This window comes from Ooceraea biroi, chromosome 2 (assembly GCF_003672135.1).
Source record: "Ooceraea biroi isolate clonal line C1 chromosome 2, Obir_v5.4, whole genome shotgun sequence".
NCBI lineage: Eukaryota > Metazoa > Arthropoda > Insecta > Hymenoptera > Formicidae > Ooceraea > Ooceraea biroi.
This window is the reverse complement of record NC_039507.1, coordinates 14,594,316-14,622,080: the sequence shown is the minus strand read 5'-3', so window position 1 is coordinate 14,622,080 and position 27,765 is coordinate 14,594,316. Positions and strand designations below refer to the sequence as shown.

General features: G+C 39.7%; 1 protein-coding gene and 1 long non-coding RNA gene across 5 annotated transcripts in view; one reads left to right on the top strand and one right to left on the bottom strand.

The window, feature by feature from the left end:
* Positions 1 to 27,765, bottom strand: part of LOC105284017 (kin of IRRE-like protein 2) — a 238,108-nt gene that overhangs the window by 209,719 nt on the left and 624 nt on the right. The window lies entirely within an intron of this gene.
* Positions 1,206 to 2,643, top strand: LOC105284016. Its single transcript, XR_894795.2, has 2 exons — positions 1,206 to 1,887; positions 2,228 to 2,643. It is a non-coding gene; the product is annotated as an uncharacterized LOC105284016 (long non-coding RNA).

The following is a 27,765-nucleotide window of genomic DNA, read 5'->3' as shown; positions in this document are numbered from 1 at the left end:
TATGTCAGGGATACCGCAACTGGCGGCCCGCGAGACTTTCCAATCCAGCCCGCGACGTCCAAGCTTGACCCGCAGAAAAAAATGAAAAATAAACTGATTATCGCCAAATAACAATTAAAATTAATTTTCTCTCTTAAAATATATATTTCTCTTAAAAAGTATATACAGGGTGTCCCGGGTTTTAATCGACAAACTGCGGGAGCATATTCTACTAGTAGAAATAAGAAAAAATTCTTATATCGAGTTTGCTTAGAAATGCTTTATTACAAAGTTATAAACCAATATTGAAAAGAAATATGAGATAAGTAACAACGGATTTTTTCGCAAAAATAAAAATTATCTACGCAATGATTTAGTGACGCATTTCAAAATGTTGTCCTTGCACATCGATACAAGCTAGACATCGACGTAGTACAGAATTTGTTACAGTACGACATTCCTGAAAATTTTGTTGCATCTCAGTAACTGAATTAGTAATTCGTTGCTTTAAATCTTCAAGCGAGATTACTTCTGTACTGTAAACTTTATTTTTTAAAGTTCCCCATAAATCAAAATCAAGAGGCGTTAAATCGGGAGATCTTGGAGGCCAGAAAACCGGTCCTCCTCGACCAATCCACCTATGAGCGTAATGTTAATCTAACCAGTTTCTAACTTGTCTAGCATAGTGCGATGGACAACCGTCTAACCGTATCCAGCTGTTTTGGCGAAACTGCAGTGGCACATTTTCCATCAAAATTGGTAAATCGTTTGATAGGAATCTTCGAAAAGATTCTCCGTTCAATCGGTCAGGTAAAAAGAACGGACCAATAAGCCGGTCATGAAGCATACCCATCCAAACATTACATCGAAATTCGTGTTGAAAGTTTCTTTGTCTGGTAGTATGTGGATTATTATGAGCCCATACATGGCTATTATGAGAATTGAATATGCCTCGTCTTGTAAAGGTCGCTTCATCTGTCCATAATATCATTGATGAGAATCGTACTGAATCGTTTCAACATAGTGAACATGAATACACGTGAATACACATAACATAAACATCTTCGACCTTCCAAATTCTACACTATGTTCCGTTGTTACTTATCTCATATTTCTTTTCAATATTGGTTTATAACTTTGTAATAAAGCATTTCTAAGCAAACTCGATATAAGAATTTTTTCTTATTTCCACTAGTAGAATATGCTCCCGCAGTTTGTCGGTTAAAACCCGGGACACCCTGTATAGTAGAATAAATATTTTATTTAGTAAGGGGGGAGGGTCAAGTAAAATGACCAAAAAATTGATTTTTTTTGCTTAAATCAATAGTTTTTGATGTATAGAATATGCTCCTACACTTTTAGAATGAAATTCGAACTCTAAATGTCGTTATAGCGTCGGTTTTAGTGACGCGCTCCGGCCGGGCGCCAAGCGCGGGTATACGAGCGCACGTACAGGCGTTTTATCTTTCGGTCCCTTGGCATAATATCTTTAGGATGTTTGCTATTTTGACGATTGATAGTCAGTAACAGTAACAGTATATATCTATAGGTGGTGGTTGCTTTGATAAGATAGCGTCCCGAGATGAACAAAGGAAAGATCGTGCTCTCATTGTCAGTATTTCTGCGTCATTCGTGTCAAGCAGTCGTTTTACATTTCATTTTTGAACTTTGCAAACGTGAAAATGAGTAGAAAAGTAAGTGCCGATGAACCTAATTATCGCCCAAATTATCCACATCGACGAAAATTTCGTGGGAATCAGTTTAAAACGATAGGAGCGGCGCAGCCTCGAGAGCACCAAAGAGGCAAGGACAGCTCGTAAAGAGGAACAAGCGGCTTTGCTCGAGCAATTCGAGGAAAAGGAAGGTCTATTGTATGGACCTGGCATCGCAGACTGATATAAATCAACTGTAAGTTTCCATAAACACTATTTTCCCGTACCGAAAACTTTAAACGCGTTTTTCTCAAAACGCGAAATTTTGAGCGCCGTGGAATGTAGCTCAGTGAATTTTCAAACAATCGATATGTCCTTCTAGATACATATACTTTAACATCTTCTCCTCAGCATGAACCTAACGGATTGTGAAAATTTTTGCAATAAACAGTTGTTTTTTGCAATTGTTTGTAAAGAAAAAAGTCGTTTTTTTTTAATTGCTATTATTTTCTCAATTTAAAATTTTTTTCTTAAATAGGTTAATGCTGAGCGTTTTTGTATAAATTTATGAAATTTTCCCCGAATTTTGATTTCAGATGATTACAGCGGTCTCTGCGATCCACGGCGCGTTCGTGAGGAGGCAACTTCAACCAGCTACTGCTCAATGAATTTTCATTATTTTTACATAAAAAATTCCTATGTGCAGTTTAAATACTATATAAAAACATGCACTAATTTTCAAAACAATCGATTTATTCTCTTCGAAAAAAAATCGCAAAATTTAGGTCATTTACTTGACCCTCCCCCCTTAATACAATGTAAAATATTAAAGAGAAAAATTTAGCTACCCGCGGTATAACCACAAATTTTACATTTTGTCCGCCAAACAATCTAGTTGCGTATCCCTGCTCTATGTCCATAATGTACGGAGCATCCATCATGTGGGTACTATATTTTACTCGGTGAATATTCAATTGTACATCCTCTAATAACATTCCGAGATCGTTGCGTATAAAGTCATCATATTTTATGCTATTAAGCGTTGATGAAATATGATTAATATAAAAACATTGTGTACCAGGCAATACCGACCACGTCAGAAATTAAGTACATCTTATGAAATAAGAATCATTATTTTACTCCTTTATTTAATTCCGAATGATTTTGTATTATAAGTCGTTGAAATCGTCTGAACATACGCTATTGCACTAACAAGGATAAAAAAGTATAGAATACTATTTAAAAAAATAGAGATAACCTTAAAATCTGCGAAGTGGCTTCACTTTTTGAAAAAAATATTATTAATATATTTTGGCCCCCTTAATATAGTACAACTTTCGTAATTATAATTTTTTCATATCTTTCAAAAATAATGGAGATATTCGAGGTGGACAAAGTTATTGCCTCACCCTGTATATGAGATAATTTCCTTGTCACATGACTGTTGTACAGTGTATTAGTTTATAAATAATTTTATCCATTTGCGCTTTTTTATACGGTCTTTCAAAGCATGTGAACAAAAATCTTGATATTTTGGCGTGAAACGGAAATTTTGTGCTTTCGTGTATCTTATTAAATTCAGGATTGATTTTCTCGAGTGGAAAGAGGCTTTGTTCTGAAACTTTAATCTATTTCAAGGAATCACTTCTCCGGTGCGCTTATATCATCGTTACCGTCGCATTGGTGTCTATACATAGTAACAAGTTCGTGTACTTCGATACCCATGTAATAAAAGCCGTAAAACTGCGAAGCCATGGAGCGATGCGATGTCGCGACACTTTGTTACGGACTCAAGAATAAGGAAGAGTACATAATAGATTCATGGCAAAAGTTAGTGCGCCATCCGATACGTCGCCATTCTAACTTTATTACTTCCGCGCGTCTCCCGCGGGAGAATTGTCGTATGGAAAACGAAATCGATATAAAACAAATGTTTACCAGTCAAGCCGATGTTTCGAGCCAAAGACTCGATCGCGTCGCATCTATCCAGCCGTATTAACGCTGCATTCTTATGTGGCCGGGAATTTCCATTTCGCGACGCATAATTTGAATTTCTGCGCTGGGGAAGGATTACAAGAGAGAAAGGCGCGCGCGCGCCTGCTGTCGTGTAACCGGAGACGATTTGCATCGAAAACAGCGAACCCGGGCTCGCCTTCTCGAAAAACATGACGGAGAACACGCCAGCAGACGCGTAAACACGCGAACGCGCTTTACTCGAAATTGTCATAATTCCTGGCGACACGCGGAACGGCACGAGGGCAGCAGATGCTAGTAGTAGCCTTGACAACGGCGGATTTCGCGAGATTTCTGGCATTAATATTATTTATCTCGTCCTTGTTGTTTAATAATGTGATTTGCATAATAATTTCAGCAACATGATAATAGCAATTACCTACCATCGCGATACGCGTACCATCCTATCGTCGGAGATTAAACGTTAAACTTGGCATCCCTCGATAGACCTAAAGTACAGAAGTAAAGAAGCCCTAAAATATCGGAAATTATTTAATACCGCTTGCGCAAGTCGTAATGGCCATATGTGGCCAAATACGCCGTAGCCGCCCTAAATTTCCGCCGCGACACGAAACGATTGTATTTCCTGGGAACACACCGGCATCCGAAATTACATTATGTCTTTACGTGTGAACGCGTCGTCAGGGATCGGATTCATCCTACTTCCCGATGATTCTCGCTGAGCTGTTGCAACCGATAGCGCGCAGCAGTTACTTTGAGAACTTCGGGTGCAGTTCGCCGTGAATTGGACTTGCGAATGCACTTGTAAAGGCGGATTACAGGGCTGCGTTTTATGAGCGCACGAAGACTGTAGTGCTTTACTTACTTGGAGATGGTACCGCAGCTTGTACCGTCTCGCGTGTTTGCTCCCTAAGTATCATCCACGCAGAGATAAAAAGTTTCAATATTGCACGGAGACGCCTCATTCGTGCTGATTGTTCTTAAGATTCTGTCTTCAACAATCATGCCAGTCCGTAACGATCTCTTTCATTTGATCTCGTGACATCAGATTTTAGTGCGAAGTTTATCCTTTCATATTTTAACTATTTATCTTTTATTTAGCTTTCATTCTATTTTATTTTATCTAGTTTTTATCTTTTGTTTTATTTAACTAACCAACTTTTTACCCTTTTTTTTACATTCGAGGAATTCTCCTCTAGAATATCCTTTATAATACCCTCCGCAAACTTCTTCTTTGTGAGCTCTAATTTCATAAAATTGTTATTTTATCCAATAACTTCCGTCAGAAAGAATGTACATCCATGCACGTTAAATATTTCGATTCCGAACTTGTTCCTAAAAAAATAGTTATATAATATATAGAGAGAAGAGAGAAGGAAGAGAGAGAGTGAGAGAGGGGCGGAAGGGAGGAAGAACGGAAGGAAAGGGGAGAGGGAGAGGAAAGAGGGAAAAGGGAGAAAGGGTGAGAGAAGTGGGGAGAAGGAGAAGGGATTTGTACCTCCTATACTATCCCTCTGCACCGGGATATCATAACGCGATGACACCGGCAGACTTGAAGCGCTAAGCGAAAAGAGAAAGCAGGAGTTACGGTCAACGTTCTAGCGGACGTCGCGTCGACGGGATTCGTCGTTGCGTCATTACGACGGGCGCGTTACATCGAGAGCTATATACGCGCGCGGCCGTAAAACCACCGTCGGGCATAAAAAACAGGGGACGTGCGAGGGAGCCGAGAAACTATTTTACGAGGGATCCATTTGAATTTATTCACTCTATGGACATTTATCCGCTTCTGCATTCGTTCGCTCAGCCGTTCGTCAGTCGCACGTCCTCACGCACCTGAGATCGGTTTTCGAGCGACTACAATCCGACCAACCGCGTTTCCTCTTTCTGCTTTCCAAATAGAAAATTCACGTACATCTCGCGTTATACGAATAACAGATATTCGAGAAATTCCATCGAACACGATCTTTCCGTCTCAATTTTGTTAGAAACTTTTTGTTGCACGCGTTGTTACTCAACACGAATCCTATATGACATGTATCTATTAATGTGTGTTTCAGAATCTAATAGATTTCTTTTACAATAATGTCGCCGATATCATTATTTATATAAAATACAAGTCAATGCAAAAAAGAGTGTTGAAAGAAAACAGAGAAGAAAAATTAATATTTAAGTTTTTCCTTCGTTTTCTTCATCATACAAATAAAACGATTTTACATCAAGATTAGAAATACGCAAACTAATTGGTATTAATACTAGTTACTAATTGGTATTAATTAATTAATAATACAACATTTTTGTGACATTTACACGTCGCTCTTGTAAGCAAAGACAAAATCTTTCTAATAATGCTCCAGATTGTACTGTCTTGATTACTGTATATTACTGTGTATTTTGGCAGCCTCCCATGTTCAGCTGCAGACTTTATATATTCCAAGCGCGACATCTCAGTACCGCGAGATTAAATTATAAACATTGCATTGCATTGCATATAAATGAATGCCACACGCGTAGTCTTAGGTATGAATAGTATGTATGTGTAATACGTTGCTAAATATTATTAATTACCCACAAGATAATTCATCTTGTCTTGGTAATACGAATGGGAAAAACTTGATGAAGCGCATGTCACTTTAATCCACCATCGCGGCGGCGACGGTACAAACTTGTAAACTCAATACGTTATTTACGCCGCAAACAGAAGCGGAGTTTTAATCGATTAGCTTATAAGTTTCGTAGCTTAAAAGAAACTTCAGGAAGTATTAACATCGACATGCTACGCGTTTTGAATATCTAAAGCTGAAAAAGGAAGACCTTTGCAACACGACAATACACATATTCGACAAATATGGAACATTTAATAAATATTTTCCTGAATACAAATAAACACAAATTATTTGTCAGAAGAAATAAATAGATACGCGGGAAACAATTTTTTTATTTAATCCCGCGTCATACGCAACGCGATGCAACAAAGCTTTAACGAGGAGATACACGGATAAATATTGAAAGCAAACAGCGCGTCGCGTTTAATCCTGAAATCGTATTAACACGGAGCGGAACACAGGATATATCAAGTAGCTTTGCATTTGCTGAGAGAGTCAGCGGGCATTTCATTGCAATTGTGTGTCACAGGACTGACGTTTACAAGGATCTCGCGATAAATCCCGCCCTTGAGCTTGACTCGTGGTCGTTATAATTGAGATACAATATTTTCGCTTTCACGAGTCGCGGCGTACGTACAGGCTCGCGGAAACCAACGGAAAATAATCCGATAGGCGTACACACACGCCCAACCATGCGCCAGCCCTGACTGTCCGCAAATCGTTTAGTTCGGCGATTCAATTAACATGGGAACCCCCGCGTAGCTTCGTCAATATTTTCCACCTCTCCGAGATCAAACGCGCGCCGCACAAACCATTTGCGGAAAGGAATATTAATCCCGCGCAATCTCTAATTCAGGCCACACGCGACATTAAAGTACTTACGATCAATGGAATAAACTCTGCATTTGTGCCAGTTTACGCACGATTAATATCGTTTGGGACACGCACGGAGGGCGAAACGCATCCTTTACGGTTCGAATCTCGCAATATATTGGGTTGTAACATATATTTGTCTCGTATTTTTAATTTTTAATGAATATATGTTATAACCCATATATGCATATATATTAGGAGTGTGATTTAGTTTTAAAGGTTTTACAACAGATGGCTGTAGTGTCAGTTTGTTCCAATAGCTGTTTCCGATACCTGTTGTTTCTTACAGTGTTGACATTATCCATGACATTTAGTAGCATTATAGCAATAGATGCAATAACAGTCGTGTTTATATCATCGTAAAAATGCAACTTCCGAAAGCTCTTTAGCATTTTCGACATGCGTTGCTTTTGTTTTTTAATCAAAAGAAAACTGCGGCTGACGGTTATAGAATTCTTGTGGAAACTTGTGGTGATTCTGCCCCATCAATTAAGACGTGTGAATACTGGTTTGGACGCTTTAAAAGTGGTGATACTGATGTGAAGGACAAAGAACGCTCGGGACAACCAAGAAAGCTTGAAAATGCAGATTTGCAAGCATTATTGCACGAAAATCCAACACGATCCACTTCAGAACTTGCCAGAGCATTAAATGTTGATCGTACAACAGTTACCAAACATTTACATGAAATGGGAAAAATTCAGAAAGAAGGGAAATGAGTGCGACATCAATTATCGGAAAGTGCCATTGCGAACCGGTTGAACATTTGCATTTCGTTGATCGCCAGGCAAAAAAAGAAGAATCTTTTGTCTCGGATTGTTACTGGGGATGAAAAGTGGATCTATTTTGATAATCCGAAACGCAGAAAATCATGGGTGGATCCAGGCGAACCATCAACATCCACTCCGAGACGCAATATTCACGGTTCAAAAGTAATGCTCTGTATTTGGTGGGATAGTGTACTATGAGCTGTTAAATCCGCATGAGACTGTCACGGCTGATCGTTATCGACACCAATTGTACAAGTTGAAGCAAGCATTGGACGAAAAACGACCACCAATTGCGAGTAAACGACGGAAAGTGATTCTTCTTCGTGACAACGCTCGACCTGACGTTGCGTTATCAGTGAAAGAAACACTATTAGAGCTCGAATGGCAAGTCTTACCGCACCCCGCGTATTCTCCGGACATTGCTCCATGCGATTATTATTTGTTCCGGTCGATGCAACACGCTTTAGAGGATACACACTTTGATAATTTGGAAGAAGTGCGAAAATTCGTCGACGAATGGATGAACTGAAAAGAAGAGTGATTTTATCGTGGTGGAATCGATCTCTTGCCAGAAAGATGGGAAAAAGTGATAGAAAACGAAGGAAAATATTTTGATTAAGGTATTCATTCATTATCATATTTAAATACATGCGTTTTTGAGCAAAAAAACCCTCAAAACTAAATCACACCCCTAAGAAAAATACTAAAAAACAAGACGAATATATGTATGCTACAACCCAATACATTGAAAATGAACAGGAAATCATGAATTCAACAATGCATTTCTGTTCTTCTAAAGCGCGTTCTCACAATCTTAAGACTCGCAGTGAATTATGTATGAATATGTAAACTGTGTTTACATGATTCAATGCACATTTATTATAATTATTAGTTGATATTTATTTATGACCAAGCTGGCAATACAAAACCTTTTCAAGTGCGATCCTCAATGACAACAATAAGTCACATTCTAAAACACAACATTCAAGTAATTTACCGCAAAGTTATTCAACAATATAAGTAAATGAGTAAAACTATAAAGACTCACTTGCAGAACATGACTCAAAGCACACAATTATAAACTAAAAACAACGAGGAGCGACCGGACAAGCGACCGTTATCACGAGCAGTGTATCGAATAGTGACAGATAGTGGTAATAAGGTCAAGACAGAGGATCTACGTACGTGTTTGTCAAAATGTTATCATAAATACTGGGTAAATTCTCAGTGTCTCTTTGAGAGTTGATGGTATTCTCATGACGTTTAATGAAAAACATTACAGAACATATAGCGGACATTATAAAGCATCCTGATCATCAATCTGTTGTTAGTAGACATAGACTAGACGACGATCATGAGTTTGATTGGTCGGAAGTGACAGTTTTGCACCGTGAAAATCGTAGAAGAAAGAGGGAAACAGCTGAAATGTTTTTCATTAAACGTCATGAGAATACCATCAACTCTCAAAGAGACACTGAGAATTAGATATGATAACATTTTGACAAACACGTAGATCCGGACCGAAAACTTCGGCCGAAACGTTGTGCTTGATTGTTTTGTATTGCCAGCTTGGTCATAAATAAATATCAACTATTATATCTTACTGATGATTTGGAAGAATTTATTGAGGTATTATAATTATTTCTTATTTTTCGTCTTAGTTTTAAAAACTTGCTCTTTGTATCTCTTGCAACGAAACTATCTCGAATTTAAAGTTTGAAATTTCTCAACGTGCATTTCTCATTGCTAAGAACTACATTTCATCGCGCATGTATCTTGCAGTATCATTTTATTTTTCGTGCATTTCTCTCTTAAAAAAAAGTCGGCGACAAGTGGGCAAAAAATCGCTGGAGTTAGAACGTACTTTAAATATTTCTACATCTAAAACGACACTGCCAAACGGGTCCACGTTCTTCTTCAATTCAATACTCTTAGTAAGAGCAACCCTCGCGGCAGTAAATTTTTACGAGTGAGAAATCTTAACGAATTCAGGACAAACGAGGACTGAAAATAAAAGATGCGGTTGTTCCGCGGAAACTCGCCGGAGAAGAATGTAGCAATTACTTAAGTGCTCCCACTTGTTTGCGAACGGAAAATCTAGTTTATGGGATTTGTATGCCAACAGGTGCTAGCAGGGGAAGCAGGATAGCGCTAGACTTTTCTTTCTTTCTCTTTCTCTTTCTCTCTTTATCTCTATTCCTTTCAAAAAGTCATTTCACCTTACGGATTTTTAAATTCAACATTCGTTGTGGTTTTTTGTATACTCTTCGAGAATTGCGTTGCCGCAAAGTTTCGTTGATTGTTGTCAAACAACAAGTAGGAAAAGAAGATAAAACGCCGCGCTCTCTTACGTTTTCTATTATCTTGATTAAAATGTGGAAAGGTATACGAAGATATTCGTGTGTTTGCATTATCTTGTAAGAAGAATTTCTTGAAAAATTTTCCCTGGCGGAAAAGTCGATGATTCACGCTTTTGTATTCTTTGCGTCATGATAAAAATACGAATCTCAATTATATTTTACGACCTCTCTTTCGTTTCCTTTGCTTGTTGATAAGAGCCGCGGAATAATTTACCCTTCCCAGGCTAAGGCTCGTTAAGGGTAGACTGCGTCGGTTATTTCATCAAATATTGCCATATTGTTCATACCGAGGACGCAAGTAGACGAGTATCCGCGTACTTTAAATTTCTCGTTTCTGCGGAAACGAGTGTAGCTACTATTCTCGTTTAGTGCTGTCAGGAAGTGTCCATTATATCAGGAACGACGTTGCTGGCTCGCGTAGAACTCATTCCACTTTATGCTTGACTTTAAAATCACCGACGTTGGCGCAACCTTTCGAGCGGCTGAGAATTCCAGATTTCCAGATTTTTCTTTGAACAAGCAGTAAAAATTTACCTTCTATTTGCGTCATTAAAACTTTCCCCGGAACACGCCCAACTAACAGGAAGAATCGAAACGTTGTTGTTCACATGTAACAATATGATGTAAAAAAACAGCGTAAAGAAAATAGAGAAAAATATAGATTACAAAAGAAATATTGTGCAATACATTGTGAGACAGCGCAATAGCACAAATAATGTAATATCGCGCAATATGCGATATTGGTTTATCTTTTGCGGTTTATCTTTCTGCTCACGGAATATTTTGCCTTAAGCAGGACGTTTCTTCCAGTTGCGGTGAAAGCGTGTCCATTTCATCAGCAGCGACTTCATCGCCTCATGTAAAACTCATTTCGCTTTATGCCTTACATTTAAATTCCAGATACTTTCCCGGCGCTTCCACTCGTCGCGCAATCTCGTTTCCTAGATTTTTAGATACACTCATGAGTACTCCTGACTTTCAGATTCAACCTCGGGAATTCAAAATCCGTCGCCGTATGTAGAGGAACCTGTGGATCCCATAATGAAAATCACGATAAAACGAGATAAAACACGAATTATGAAGATAACGATATATTTGCCTTCATGGCTTCAAAGAAACGACCAAGTCGGACGAAACGTTACGGAAGTGGATAAGGATAACTCGCTTTTAGGGACTAATCCCTCTTGACGTTCGCTTTCGATAAGTCAAAATGTCGATATATTTCGTGTAATTTTCTTATCAACTTTATGACTTTGAACATACGGAAACTCATTTATCAATCTCACTTTATTCTGTACATTGAAAGGAAAATATAGTAGCATTTAGTATAATTTAAAACTATAAAATATTAAGTTCAAACTATATAATATTATTATGTGTGTATGTGATAGTTATCATAATTTATAATATGGAAAATATTTTGAATCTAACGTATAAATATATGTATTTTTGTTCCAATATGCGAGATAGATATGACAAGCATATACATATAAACGATCGGTCTAATATTATTATATCTTCTGGAGACGGCTGTTGAAAGTGACGAAACGAGCGCGAGTCTGCGACGAATAAGCATCACGGCGAGAAAACGCGTTTATCGTGAATCCATTAATCAGACTCCGGTAATTGTATCCAAATTGTATCCGCTTGACAAATATGTATATTGGATTATAGCAAAAGTTCGTAGCGTTATTTAATTTCTCTTAAACATAAAAAGTTCTAGAAAGAAGGAATCATGAAGCTACTGCAAAACTGACAAATAGTAGTGGAACAAAACAGCGCATATATACAGGGTGTTTCTTAAGTAAGTAGACAAACTTAAGGAGGATATTCCTTGGCTTATTTTAAGAAGAAAAGGTCATATAAACATATGTCCTAAACTGCTTTGTTTTCCAAAAAAAGTACAGCACTGCAGTATCATGGCTGCAGGTGGACATTTTCAGCAGTTACTGTGATGTTATTATTTTTCTTTTTAGTTACTATTTTCTTTTTCGTTATAATTTTTCTTTTTGGTTACTATTGTTTTTCATTTGTTTCATTTGCAATAACACAAACTGTTCTATAATAAACGAAAAGTGAGCGAAAACAGTGATGTACTTTTTTTGGAAAACAAAGCAGTTTAGGACATATGTTTATATGACCTTTTCTTCTTAAAATAAGCCAAGGAATATCCTCCTTAAGTTTGTCTACTTACTTAGGAAACACCCTGTATATACATATACAGGGTGTCCGGTAACTCACGACTCAACGCTCGTGAGTGGATAAAGAGGACTGAACTGAGTGGAAAAGTCCTATACCATTTTGTAATTTTCACAATAGTTAACGAGTTATTAATTATTAAAAATCGCTGTATTAGTCCGGCCTACCACCGAATGTAAGTGCGCGGCTAGATGCGACCGCCTAGCGATCAAAGTTGCTAGGCGCGAGAAGTTGTTTATTACAAATGGCATGCCTAGCCATTGCCACTGCTATCGCTAGGCACTCGATCGCTAGGCGGTCGCATCTCGCCGCGCGCTTGCATTCGGCGGTAGGCCGGACTAATAGCACGATTTTTAATAATTAATAACTTGTTAACTATTGTGAAAATTGCAAAATGGTATAGGACTTTTCTACTCAGTTCAGTCCGCTTTATCCACTCACGAGCGTTGAGTCGTGAGTTACCGGACACCCTGTATATGAATAAATATAAATATAATAATTGTGTTGAAATTTTACTAAGAACACGCTACGACCTCTTATTACAACCTAATATTATACTTTTAATATTAATTTAATAAAAAATTTACTTTAATAAAAACCTACAGTATAAAATTTTTATTATGATTGGCAACATTATGAATATAAGGCTATTCGTACAAATATTATAAAACTTTACTATAACAATGGATATTCTAATAACTATAATTATTTTACTATCCAATTATAATCACAAATTTTTCTCAGTGCACATATACAATTAAAGCAAGAGAACTCGAGGTATTAATCTAAAAAATATATCGGGTGCGCATAATCACAGGAAAATCAGAATTGAATTATGCATACAACAGGGTTATTAAAATTTTCGTTATGAATTACGGCCTGCACAGTATGGAAAATTTTCGCAATCCTTTCGCTGCGCTTCTGCGTGCTCTCACGTTTCGCTGCGGCGTATTACTCTATTTTGTATAAAGAACACATTCATTTGGCTCGTTAATCTTAACTTTTCCCATTTGTCGTATTTGATCATGGAGTTCACGTGCATCTGGGATAACATCCAATATCGCGCGAACGTTCTCACAAGGAACTCGAACAGAGATAGTTGAGAAACTGCAGACTATCCTTTTCTTCCGTGTTTTCCCATTAAACTCGGTTAACATTGCACTCGGGCTGTCTCGCAACTTATTAGGATTCCGTTCCTATATCCGTGGAGTCTGCCGACCCCATCTTTACGTCGTCGCTCGACCTTATCTTCGATAAGTCCCTCTTCCATCGAAAAGAGTTCGATAGTTCCGATTTAACAGTGCAGGCGTATATACAGGGTGTACCATAAGTCTGGAAACGGTCGAAATTTCATAAACTATGCATTTTAGAAAGAAATGTTTCAGACAAAAGTTGTAGGATTTCAAGTAGCGCATTACATAGCAACATCAGTATGACCTTGAAGAGTGTTGTCAAGGTCATGTGAAGGTCAACTCTGTTTTCTTAAATGGAACTGCCTATAAAATGTTGCATATTTGGATTCTATGGGAAAAAACGAGTAAATTTTATCTGAAACATTTGTTTGAAAAATACTTCTATCAAAAGTTATACGCATTTAAACCTTAAAGTAGAATGCATTGCAAGTAATGATAAATTAATTAAAAGATTTTATCGTTTTGTTCTTTTACTTTATTAAATGTTCGAACTGGTGTCCATTAACATCTAAACACTTATTAAGTCTTCTTACGAAACTTTGCTCTAAGTAACATTTCTGGGGTCGCGCTAGCGCAAGCTTCACGTATTCTTCGTTCGAGTCATGATTTTCGAACTTGATAAGCAGCATGAAAACCAGCTCAAAACTAACTAAATGCATAGATTTGTATTTACATTTTCTGATAAATGTGTGAGTTTATGTTTCTTTCAGTTAACATCGAGTACGTACTCCAAGGCCATTAGCTAGCGCTAGAGTGACCCCAGAAATGTTACTTAGAACAAAGTTTCGTAAGAAGACTTAATAAGTGTTTAGATGTTAATGGACACCAGTTCGAACATTTAATAAAGTAAAAGAACAAAATGATAGTCTTAATTAATTTATCATTAATTGCAATGCATTCTACTTTAAGGTTTAAATGCGTATAACTTTTGATAGAAGCATTTTTCAAACAAATGTTTCAGATAAAATTTACTCGTTTTTTCCCGTAAAATCCAAATATGCAACATTTTATAAGCGGTTCCATTTAAGAAAACACAGTTGACCTTCACATGACCTTGACAACACTCTTCAAAGTCGTACTGATGTTGCTATGTAATGCGCTACTTGAAATCCTACAACTTTTGTCTGAAACATTTCTTTCTAAAATGCATAGTTTATGAAATATTCGACCGTTTCCAGACTTTTGGTACACCCTGTATACGCTTTATATACGAGAGAGCGCAACGTCGCGTCGGTCGCGTTACAGTCCATTTAACGGCATAATGGATTACGCGAATAGAAGAAATTTTATCTTCTCGTGTAACGAGGATCGCGAAGCGCGCGCCTAAGTCTTTACATAATAAAGGAGTTTCTCCGTAATGAAACGAAACGAATCCACCCGTGCAAAACCGATATAACCGTGCATCACAATTTTCAAACTAGAAATAGAAACGTCACGAGTCTGTATTTTCAGCTGTATGTTAGATTTAAATAGCACGTGATAAAATAGTACCGTTATGGCACTAACGATTATTGTTCTCGTATGCGCGTTACCTGGCTTTCAAGTATTATTATAGAAAATACAGGCCCGTAAAATTCTCGCAATGGTGCTCTCTCGCTTTTCCAGCTACCCTTCATCCCTCTAGCGGCCCTCTCTTGCAGACTCGCCGCGTCTCATCGGACGTTCTCCATCCGAATTTCAAAATTCAAGTCCTACCTCGTCGCGCGCAGCCTTTTATCTGTCTCCAGCTCCCGGCAATCTGGAACGACCAATGTTTCACGAGCACGCGCCGCGCGCGGTCGAAGTTTAATCAAACTTCTAAAAGACTTCCGGCGCCGGCCGAGGCGCGGCCCCGCATTGCGATTCGTGGATTCAGGACGAGCTTCCGGTTCTACCCTGTTCTATCCCGCATCCTCGCACCATCTTATTCTTTCCTTCTGTCGTCTTTGGTCTGCTCTCTCTATCTCCCCCTCCCCCTACCTCCCTCTCCCTCGCCCTCGTCCCGCACCTCCGTATTCTCTCTACATTCTCAGTTTTCTCTCCTCGCTCGCTCGTCGAGCCGATAGCGCGAGAGTTGCGGGACTCGACGGGACGAAGATCGCCTTTCGGGAAATTGAATCCCGTTCCGAATCCACCGGGAGTCTTTCCAGCTACACGGCTGACACGTCGCGCGACGAGTCGCACTTGGGTTTCCTCTTTCGCGCCACCACGCCGGAATGTTTATGCGTTCGGCTGGGAAGCGCCTCACCTGAATCGATGATATGTCGCTGACTAAGGGCGGAATCCCGCCACCTCCGCAGACTCTTTTTCTCCCTTGCGAAGGAGATACCCACAGGCCGATGTACCGCGGCTTTTGTGTTTCAGGATGCAGCGGTTCTTCACATTGTCCGTAAGAAAGCCGAAAGGTAGATCAAAAGACCGGTATCTGTAAAGCTCTCCACGGAGCGAATTTTTCTCCAAACACGCGCACTCAGCTGCTCCCAAACTTTCACGTCTATTTGCATTAATCTCCGAGAAATGTTTTATGCATGCATGAAGCGGCGCGAAAAGTTTTTTTACAAAGCTGCTTGATGGCTTCCTTTGTGTTCCCACATGAAATAAAACTGAATTTAAAGGTAACAAGCTGAGAATGTGGGACAGATGCAACTTGTTGACACGGCAGTCTGCTGGTTAAAGCTTGATATCCTGTTTCTCGGTGCGCGACTATTGTTTGTAGCCGCCCTCGTACTTAGCAAGAGAATTTACAAGTCACTGTCGCGAAGATAGGGGCACCGATTTAACTTCAAGAGGTGGTTTTACCTTTTACAGCCCATTACATCGCGCTCGCCAGTTTTGATTAAAAGGGATTCGAGTCGCGAGTCGAGCTTTTCTCAAGTTAAAACGGGAGATAGGAGTCACTTGAGAGGAAACTCGACGCGTTCGAGGAAGAAACTTGCCGCAAGATTCTAAATAGTACGATTGCATCCGTTATCGCGATGATATATTTTCACGTAAGATTGCACTTAATCAAATCCGAAACAAACATCGCGGTCGATCGATCGTCGTCGTGAGACACAAGACACTTATGCCCGATTCGCTTAACTTTAAGGGGGGAGCCTGCTTTAGAACGCTGAAAATAAGGTATATTTTACGAATTGTTTTTGGAGAAACTATACAGCGGATCATTATAAAACTTTGATGCATTTATTAGTACATGTTTAAAGATAAAAAAATTATTTTTTTATTTGAATATATCGCTTGTAGAGGTCGTCCTGGAGAAATCTTAGTGCAGCCGCGTCGCCGGCATAGCAAATTGGTGAGCATTCTCCTGCCTCCAAATTTCGTCTAAACTGAAAAATTGAAATATGTTCTCGTTATTTATGAATTCCCATCGTCGATGAACCAAAGAGAGAAGAAAAAAGTTGAAAAGTGCCAAAATGGTGGAGCTTAGAACACAAAAGTACGATTTTTAGGCAAAATTTTTGAACTTTTTCATGCAAAAATAATTGTTTAACTTAATGTTTTTATGAATATTAAAGGTTCATCGACGATGGGAATTCATAAATAACGAGAAAATATTTCAATTTTTCAGTTTGGATGAAATTTAGAGGCAGGAGAATGCTCACCAATTTACAATGCCGGCTGCACTAAGATGCCTCCAGGACGACCTCTACAGGCGATATATTCAAATCAAAAAATAATTTTTTTTATCTTTAAACATGTACTAATAAATGCATCAAAGTTTTATAATGATCCGCTGTATAGTTTCTCCAAAATAATTCGTAAAATTATACCTTATTTTCAACGTTCTAAAGCAGGCTCCCCCCTTAACCGCAGTGTAACTCACTTTTCGTCTCTTTCTAACTATCCGCCTTAGAAAGAGACAAAGAGTGAGTTAAACTACGGTTAAAATTAAGCGACGTTGGTGGAATCGGGCCTTAATGAACAACTCTCGTCACTGAAAGAGCCAACAAGTGCTACACGACTCGCACGAGAGGATCTCGCGAGCGGAGCAAATTTCGCGCAAAAATTGTGTGGTAGTCACGTGGTTCGGAGCGTAAAGTCAGCGAATCCGGAAATCTGTCCGCGCTGACAAGCGCATTTAAAAACGTGCGCACTCGCGGGCCACGTGTGTCTCATGGCGAATGCGGGAACATTTAAACGCGATAATCGCTTCGGAGAGCGCACGTTTCCGCGCGTCCATTAGAAGTTCTCGGGCGCTAATGCGCTTAAACCAGTTGGAGAGGTAGGGGACGCGTTGAACGCCGTGCCGTCGCGACGCGCGCCGAATTCGCGACCTTAAATCCCGAACTCCGCCCTTTTCGCATCCGCGGCGCCGGTCAATTCTGACCCATATCTCGCGCCCGAGGTCGAGCTAATGTTCGTTAACGAGAGACCGGTCACGTACAAACGGCACTTTGCCTCGTAAAGCGTCTAATGCGCGTAACGCTAAGTACCGCGCGTATGTTGAGCTCTGTAAATGTCAATCGAAACGTGAGACGCCTGAAGAATATCGCGGGTTTAATAGAGCCAGCCTAGATAAAGGAATCATTTAATTCTCGATGTGGACGTCACGTGGAATTCTAATGCGCACGTATTCCCGACGCGTTGAATTGTCGAAGCATTTCGTAGGACAAAATGCGAGGGGATGAAAAAGATCAAGAGATACTGATTTATCTTACATAATGATAATGTAATACAGTTAATGAGAAATTATTATCCCATAAAATCTATACCATCTGATGTGCAAAAAGATATAATATTTTATGATTTTCTTAAACGTTACATCACATTATAGCGCGTGAAGTTGTGCCACACACAACTTTTTAGCCATAATATGACATTCTTGATATGAGAACGCGTAGAGCGCTGAGAATTAATATTAACGTGCGCTGAGACAAAGACATATTCTACGAGAACCGGTACGAAAAATAAAAAGCGCAAGGCACATTCCACGCTTCACGGCAGTTCAACTCGGATGCCGTTTTAATAGTTTAGAAAAATTTCGCTTATTGTGACGCATTTTTCTTCCGAGAGATAGGATATAATTCAATTAATCTTGACTTGTATTCGGCGAACCATAAAAGTTGATGCGCTTTGTGAACTCACGTACATGCCGAAATAGACGTTATTTCTCGACAAATGGCCCGACAACGTCGGGGTAATGTTGGAAGCTCGAATATCTGTCGTCGACAAATCGATGACGTAGTATTCCAATTGCAAGCGGACCGTCTGCCACTACGTTACTGTTCGCGAACCAATTCCCCGCGCCTCGTATCGGAAAACTTACGATTTCAACGATCCTATTTCTCGGCGATACGAATCATTTTTCAAAATCCTACGGATCGTAAAAAACACATGGTGTGTTCCCAAAAAAAAATAATAAGTCACGATTTGTCACGCGGAGCCACGGAATCATGATCCGAGTAAACTTTCAAAACTTTTCCGACTGCAGAAATTAATCTTTCTTTCTCCGACGGCCGCTTTTCGCAGAGTTCTCTAACGATTCCGACGTGCATTTGGTAGCGAAGGGTTGATGCGAGACTACACGACCACTGATACATACCTGCTAATTCCAACAGATTGCCCGACAACGTCGAAAGCCGGAACATCTGTCAGTGACAAATTGATGAGACGTAGCGTTTCAATTTCACGACTCACACTGACCGATTTACGAGATTTTGACAGTTCACCCCTCTCGACGACGGGACTCATTTTTCCAGCGACAAGAACGCAACGTCCGAGCGCAAAAATAACCGATTGAAGACGCGGGGCGATAGGATGCGGCCGCGGATGAATGTTTCCTGAGAACACAGGAACAGGAAACGAGTCGCAAAGTGCTCTCTCCCTGACGCAAAGGGAAGGATCGCCAGAAAAATATAAAAACACGTTCGCGCGCGAGGGAAAATGTTTGCGGAGTCAACGAAATGTGCTTTCGCGATCGCCCTGCGAACTTCTCGCTGCCGCGTTTAAAACGCGATTTGGAGGCCGGGCGCTTCGCGTCGCAAAGGTGTATTTGTCGAGAACTTCAAAGCGCACAATTACGAAACTTCTACGAGTGTGGAGCCACGCGGATGTTCAAATATTTTGTTATCAACTATTGGCACTTCTATGATGACATCATCAGTAAAAAGAATATTATGTACCATACTACGGCAGCTCGAAATTGTGTATCAAATTGGACATAAATTAGACCGAGTCATTGTTATACTATACTATTGTCCTCGACAGTTACAATATGGCGACATGAAAGAAAAAATCATTTCCAGATTATTCCAGGAGCCTCATCTTAATTTTAATTAAAGATTAAATTGAATATTTTGATAATGATACGTATGTACGTGCGAAATACGCAAGCTTGTGATTTGCGCTGCGCTATGCTTCATCTTCGTTACAGGATCACTTTGTAACAGCAAAAACAACAAAAATGCAAAAATAGTTTTGCCAGTTTAATCCTCGGCACACCTCATTAGAAGTTATTTGACTGATGAGGATATTTCACTGAATATGACATTATTTGAACTGACAGCTCAGCTAGGCGTAGTTAGGCCGAGTTTATTAGAATATGGATATGACGTCAGGGAACTGTCGGGATAATCACGAAAGCGACTTGACAGCTGACGTCAAATGCCCGGCCAAATTCAGGAGATCATCCGTAAAACGATCCTACGCGATTTCCGCTGTTCGTAACGACCTATGCGATTTATTCTATATTTTTATACATTCGCAACTATTACAATATTTATAATAATAGATCTACGTTCAACACTGATAATATAGCTCATGTAGATTATACATGTGTGTGCATCCTATAAAACTGTAAACATCCATACAGAAATTTCTTAATAAAAGGTACATCAATCTGTCTAAGCAAATCATGACACTAATCAATGTAAATTTATAATCACGTGTTAAATCGGAAAATCTCGCTAACGCAGCAGAAAATCACGCTGGCAATTCCCCTCTAATAGCAATTTATCAACATGCGTCAGTTTTGCGGCATGCATGTAGAGAATTAAAAGATAATTCCGTCAGCCGCGAGTAAATCCAGTGATGTAACTAAAAGCGTTACAAAAGCCGGCCGCTGTGGTCAAAAAAGCCTGGGTATACACTTTCCCTGCAGCGGAAAAAGCGATGAGAGAGAAAGGAAGAGAGAGAGGGGGAAGGAAGGAGGGAGAAAGAGAGGAAGAGAGAGAAGAGATAAAGAAAGGGAGGCAGGAAGGAAGGGTGTAAGGATGAAACGATGGAAACTTCGTGATACGGGGGTGACAGAGGGTGCAGGAGTGCGCGTTTATCGGTCAACGAACTGGGCCGCGTCCATGGTGTCAGCGTTATTCAGAATGCAATTTGCATCGGTGGCGTTTGCCCGCGGAAATCACAAATGCGCTCTGATTAGAGCAAGTTTTCCGCCATTCGTTGCCGGAGGGCAAAATCGGACTGAGCGGGAGAGCATCGAAAAGAGAGAAAAGGAAAGAGAGGGAAGGAGAGAGAGAGGGAGAGAGAGAGGGAGAGGGGAGGGAGCGTAAGTGAAAGAAGGAAGGAATTTTGAAACCGACAAGATACGCGAGAAGCACAGGAAGCGAGCTTGGGGAGAGGGAGAGAGAAAAGAGAAATAGATGGAAGGAGAGAAAAAAAGAAAAAAGATTTGCCTCGGCTAATTGCATGAGATACACGATTATTTCATGCATATTCAGCGGGTCCTCGAGGTGGGATTGTGGGAACAGCTGATCGCCATTCCTCCGAAGAAAACGATCTTTCCCTTTCTCTCCCGGTCTCCCAGCTTTTCTCTCTTTGTTTTCTCGATAAAACGAAGGAATCTGAAGAAGTCCTTCCACGATAGAGAAATCCAATCATTAAATACGACTGTCCTAAGCCGCGAAGTGTACCACTCGACGGCAATTAAACGCGACGATCTTGTACCGTTTCTTCTCTCTCGGTTGTCATTGTAAAACGCACCCCTGGACCATTATTGGTCGACCGCGACTCGACCGAGAGATTACGGTGTATTTATGATACACGAAGTGCAATCCACGTGAAATTACCAAGGGGGATTTTTGCAAACTCGTAACTCAGCAGACGAGATCCGAAATGGCAGCGGCACCGCGATCGATAATCGCGATATTAACGCGATTGGCTCGTTCGCCGACTTTTTGTCCACATGCATGCGCATAACCCGGATGCAACCATGTGCACCATGTGCTAATTGATAAACACAGCCGTTCGACGAATAGCCCCACGTTATAACCGCGCAGGCACGGTCGCTTTGTCGGAAATCAACGGCGTTTCGACGGCTAATTAATACTGTTTTTGATATGCACGCTGCGCCTGCTCGTCAATCAGAAAACCATCGATGTTGGGTCGCTCTCCCGGAAATCTCGCAATTCGCAAACGTCCCCCCCTACCTACGCCTGTCGAACATGTCACGAATGCCGATAGATATTTTTTTCCAACGATAATGAATATTAACGGACATTATCGGCTCTTTATTAAATCCCGCGCAAAAAATATCGCTTTATTCCGCGAATGCAGATTTGTGCCGCAGATATAATCAATTAAATATGCTAACTCATTTCTATCGTGAAAAGCGTGTGCACGTAAACGTGAAAACATAAGTAAAAATCTCTAATTCGTTTAGTTGTTTTATGAACTTTTCGCGCTAATATTCTTGTCATTAACTCTATATGGTTATATGAAACATCTATATCTAAAATCAGAGTTATAACTCGTTACTTCTAACGAAGTTACAGTACAGTTACTTTTTTCGGTAACTAGTAACTGATTTACTAATTACATTAATAGTTACTTTATAATATAAAGAATAATATAACATTATATAAATTCAAAATAAGTAATGTAATCATATAAATAATAAATTTATCAGTGTATTTAGAGAGCATATTTATATGATTTAATTCTTTTATCTCTACAAGATTGTTATTGAATTTTTATCACTGTGTAGATGTGATATTCTTTTTCATTGCGAGAAAGTAACTGCAAAGTAACGTGTTACTTTTCAGAATCGGTAACTTGTAACTGTAACTAGTTATATGTTTAGTGAAAACACTGTAACTGTAACTAGATACTTTTATAAAGTAACTTTCCCAACCCTGTCTAAAATATCGTTTACCCTTGATGGGTAAATCCTAATCATTACTTTATTCTCTGACAGGCGCAAATCGTGGCAATCTGACAAACGCGACTGAAAAAAGAGCAGATGAAATCCCGTCGAACCCGATGTTTCCATTATCGATCGGCGCGTCAGCCTCCGTTTATGGGAGATCGACAAATTGCAGGCCGCAGGCAATATGGACCGCGCGCACGACGGATGCTGCGATTTCGTAGGCGACGAATGACGCGCTCCAGCAGACGTGATGCGATTTCCCATCGACATAGGACTTCCGCGGACACGACAAATGTGATTTTTACGAATATTATCGAAGAGCCCTGTACGCGTATGTGCGCATCCGCTGTCGACTTTACCTCTACGTGCTTCGAGGAACGGCCAAGCGAGGATCGTCCTTTTTTACAGGCACCGCATAAATTACTATTTGTATTCCGCGATCTCGTTTTTATTTCGCGTCGCGCATGCAATCTAATGATATCTCATGCGTACATACACGCGAGTTGATCCGATTGCAATGAATCGCACGAGCGCCTTTCGCGAGACAGAGAGATGGACGAGCGAAAACTGCACTCTCAGCTTTTCCAAAGAAACAAAAATCATCGCACTTCCCGTTTGGTACCCCGTGGGCGCGTGATACACGCGTATATGCAGCGCACGCGCGGCTCACCCTTGTCGCGGAAATTTCTATCGGTGACTAGTTGCCTTAATCCGCGGCTCCTGCGCCGAGTGCCCGGCTGATGATTGATAACAGAGAAACCGGGTCATCCATATTTTTTTCCTCTCCTTTTTTAAGGGAACGTTTTACAACGGCTTTCGCTTCAACCCTTTTATTCCGCTCGCGCGCGCTGATTGCCGCGTCAGGGTACGCGAGCGCGTGTCTCGCGTGCATTTTGTTAGCGTGTGTGTGTGTGTGTGTGTGTGTAACTTCCGAGTTTGTCCCTTCTTGCATGCCCCCGTGTGGATCATCGGGAACAGAGAACGTTTCACGGGGAAATCCGTACACGACGGCTTTTGAATAATTCCGCGCATCTGAGGGAGAGGAAAGCGTTTGCACGATTTAGGGCGTGCCTACACGAGAAACGCGATCCGACACGGCGCCGGCGGAGAGAGAATTAAGAGGAATTGATCGCAACGTTTTCGCGGTACTTGCAACGCGGAGTTATTGCTTGTACTTGCGTGTCGCGCGCGCTTCAGCAATTCGAGCTCGACTTTGCGCAATGTCTTCTTGCATATGAGTTTGGTACACATTATATGCTGGTCTTGCAATTTTTCCATTATTTAAATAAATTATTTTAATTTTCTATGCAGCGCTTTTCTGTATTATTCCGTTTGCACTCACTCGGTTACCGTGCTCATAAAATAATACGAGTTCGAACTTTATAGCAGTTTTAACGTATCTTGGGGAAACAACGGTATAATCCTTCTTAACAGTATAAAGTAAAATCAAAATAAAAATTGAAATGACAATGTTTATTATCGTGCAGCTTCATCAAAGAAAATAAAAAGAAAATAAATAGTAGTTTTCTGTTACTAACAATATTTAATCTATTACATGCGATATCAATTTTGCCGACGATCTCGTTTCGTTTCATATATTCCTTATTTTTGTTTCGAAAAACAGATAATGTAATAAAAAAATATTATATAATCAATAATATAATCTAAATTAATAAACGAAGGAAGTAGCTTAAATTAATTAGTATAATTTAAAATGGATGTAAGAATTTACTATAAGAATTTTAATTTTTATGGTACACACGTGTGAAAGAATTAATAATACATATAATATATATAACATAATATACAATATATAATTTAATAATAAAAGTTTAAAAAAGAAAGAGAACAGGTAAAAGAAATTTATTACAAAATATCAGCTATAAATTCACCACAAGATTGTATATGCAGAGAAGAAACTGCGCGGCTGCGAAGACACTTTGCACACCCGGAAAATTGTCTAAAAGCATTTGATATAATTCTGATGCAAGTGCAGCTATCTTTCTTCAATATCCATCAGAAATTCCATCAGCGCCTGGTGCGTCGTGGAATACCGCGTGATGATTGATAGCGAAGAAACTGGGTTAACGGTGGCTATTCTTTTTCTTTTCGCTTTTTGTTTCGGTTGCTTTTGCATGTGCAACGCACTGCGAGATGGACACCCGGTTCGTATATCCTTCCTCAAACGAACAGCTTGAATGCTTTGAGGCATGCCGGAACGAAAGATGAATAAACGTCTACGTTGCCTCGAATGAGAGACATTAAGGCCGAAAACGTGTCTTCTTCGAGGACCCGTAAAAGCACGGGCGTGAACGTTCTCTCTTCAGACGTTCCGCGATTCGACTTCGAAAATGTGAAACGCGCGCGAATGTCGCTCGCTCATGCGTAGCTTGAAAACGCGGATATATTTTCTTCTTGATACCAAATTGAATTATCTCGTTCGCGGTTGTGCGACTTTTGTGCAGATCTTTAGAAAGAATAATAATTATTTAATTCGTACAACTTGTGCTTGAGAAATATTCCAGATATATGTAAAATGAATTGTCCAAAAGTTGACACTGAATATATTCAAGAATGGAAGATATATTAAAGTAATCAGAAGGTGAAGGAGGGCGAATAAAAAATATCTTCAATGTCTCTCTGATATGTTACATTGTGTCAGTATTAATCTCAATTCTTGCCTCAATTTCTGTATATATTGGGTTGGCCAAAAAGTAATTGCGTTTTTTCCAATAGATGGACATACATGTCTTGAAATGTAACTAACTTCATTCTAAACCGCAAATTCATTATGTAGGTTAACAACTCACAGTTCAAGCTTGTTTTAGAAAAAGAAAGTACACGATTTCGTTAACAATTGTTTGTTTGCCGTCGATTTCAAAATGGAAAATCAAAAACAACATTTTCCTCATATTTTGTTTTATTACTTCCGAAAAGGGAAAAACGCTGTGCAAGCTCATCAAAAGTTATGTCATGTATATGGCGAAGATGCTTTAAAACTGCGGCAGTGTCAAAATTCGTTTACTAAATTTCGATCTGCAGATTTTAATGTGAAAGATGCACCACGCTCAGGAAGGCCAATCGAAATTGATGATGACAAAATAAAGGCACTGATCGATTCCAATCGGCGTTTAACGATACGAGAGATTGCTGAGAATCTTAACGTATCGAAATCGAGTGTTGAAAACCATTTAAAACGACTTGGATACATTAGTAAGCTCGATATTTGGGTACCACATGAGCTGAAAGAAATTCATCTCACTAAGCGTATTGACATCTGCGATTCTCTTTTGAAACGTGAGGGAAATGATCCATTTTTGAAACGTATGATAACAGGCGACGAAAAATGGATCGTCTACAACAACGTCAAACGAAAAAGATCGTGGAGCAAGCGTGATGAACCTGCTCAAAGCACTTGAAAAGCAGATATTCACCAAAGAAAGATTATGCTGTCAGTCTGGTGAGACTTTGAAGGTATTGTGTATTTTGAGCTGCTTGCAAGGAATCAAACCATTAATTCAGACGTATACTGTCGTCAACTGGATAAATTAAATGATGCCATCAAACAGAAACGTCGAGAATTGGTGAATCGCAAAGGTGTTGTGTTTCACCATGATAACGCTAGACCACGTACAAGTTTGGTCACTCGTGAAAAATTGTTGCAGCTTGGATGGGATGTGTTACCACATCCACCATATTCGCCAGACCTGGCACCATCAAATTACCATTTGTTTCGTTCTTTGCAAAACGCCTTGAATGGTAAAACCTTGACTGCTGATGAGGATATCAAATCGTTCTTGTAATTGTTTTTTGCTGAAAAAGATAAGAACTTTTTTGAGCGCGGAATCATGAAGTTGCCTGAAAAATGGCAAAAGATAATCAAACAAAATGGACAATATATTGTTTAATAAAGTTTTTGTTTCCCATGAAAACTTCGCCTTTTATTTATATAAAAAAAAACGCAATTACTTTTTGGCCAACCCAATAGATATGGTTGCTGACTTCTCAGAAGATGCTCTCGTCACAGAAATTTCGATTACATACTTTGCATTCAAAGTTTCGATGCATGCAAATGATATCTGTAACACTTTCCCTAATGCTAAAAGATAACATGATGGCACGAACTTGCCATGAGCGTGTGCGACACGTATAGACATCACTTAATATTCCGAGTACTCTCCCGATTTTTCACACGATGACATCGGCAATCTATCGAATCAGAGACGTGATGTATGTACATGTACGACCGACACGTTCGCTCGAACAGCTCTCCGAGAAGACAGTATTGTATTTCTTAAAAGCACGTGTACAGTGCCAGTGGCAAGCGTCGCGACGTCCGCATCCGCGGCAACCACTCAGTCTGATTGAGGAAGTGCTGAAACATTCAGCTGAGCAAGAAAATCAATCCACTTTCGTCGCGAGCATTCAGGCTCGAAATTTCTGTTTCATCTTGCACGACTTCGACACACACGTTCTGCGCCTTCCTCACCACTATGCCACGCTGAGAGGCGGTGGTGGCTCAACAAGTCGCGCGACTGCCCGAAGAAATCGTCGCTTCGGGGTGGAGGAGGAGGCAAATGCGGGGTGTAAAAACTGGAGACTGCAAGTGTCACGTTCGAGCCGTTTATCCGCTCAATTAATTCGCATTAGCGAGTTTATTTCATGAACTCAGCTCGATTTGTGTAATTTACTGTGTCGTTTTATCGATCATATAAAGTATGTCATACACACATAGGTAAGATTTTTATCAAGTATATATAAATTCACCACGTTTTGATTTTGCTCAAGAGAGTTGCAAAATCCGATGTTTTATTCGTATGATTTGTAAAATATTCTTGCAATAAATGATATCGATATTCCATTTTGATCTTGAGGTGCGTGCGCATTATTCAACAACAATTTAATATTCAACGCTCGTCGCATAGTTGACAATTCGAGCTAGTATGCTAAATATTTTCTGACCACTCGTTTTTCGTACAACAATCTCTCGCAACGATGGAATCTATTTCATTAGTTATCCGTATATACTTTTTCTTAACTCTGCCAAATTCTATTTCTGTCATTAAATTATATTCTTGTA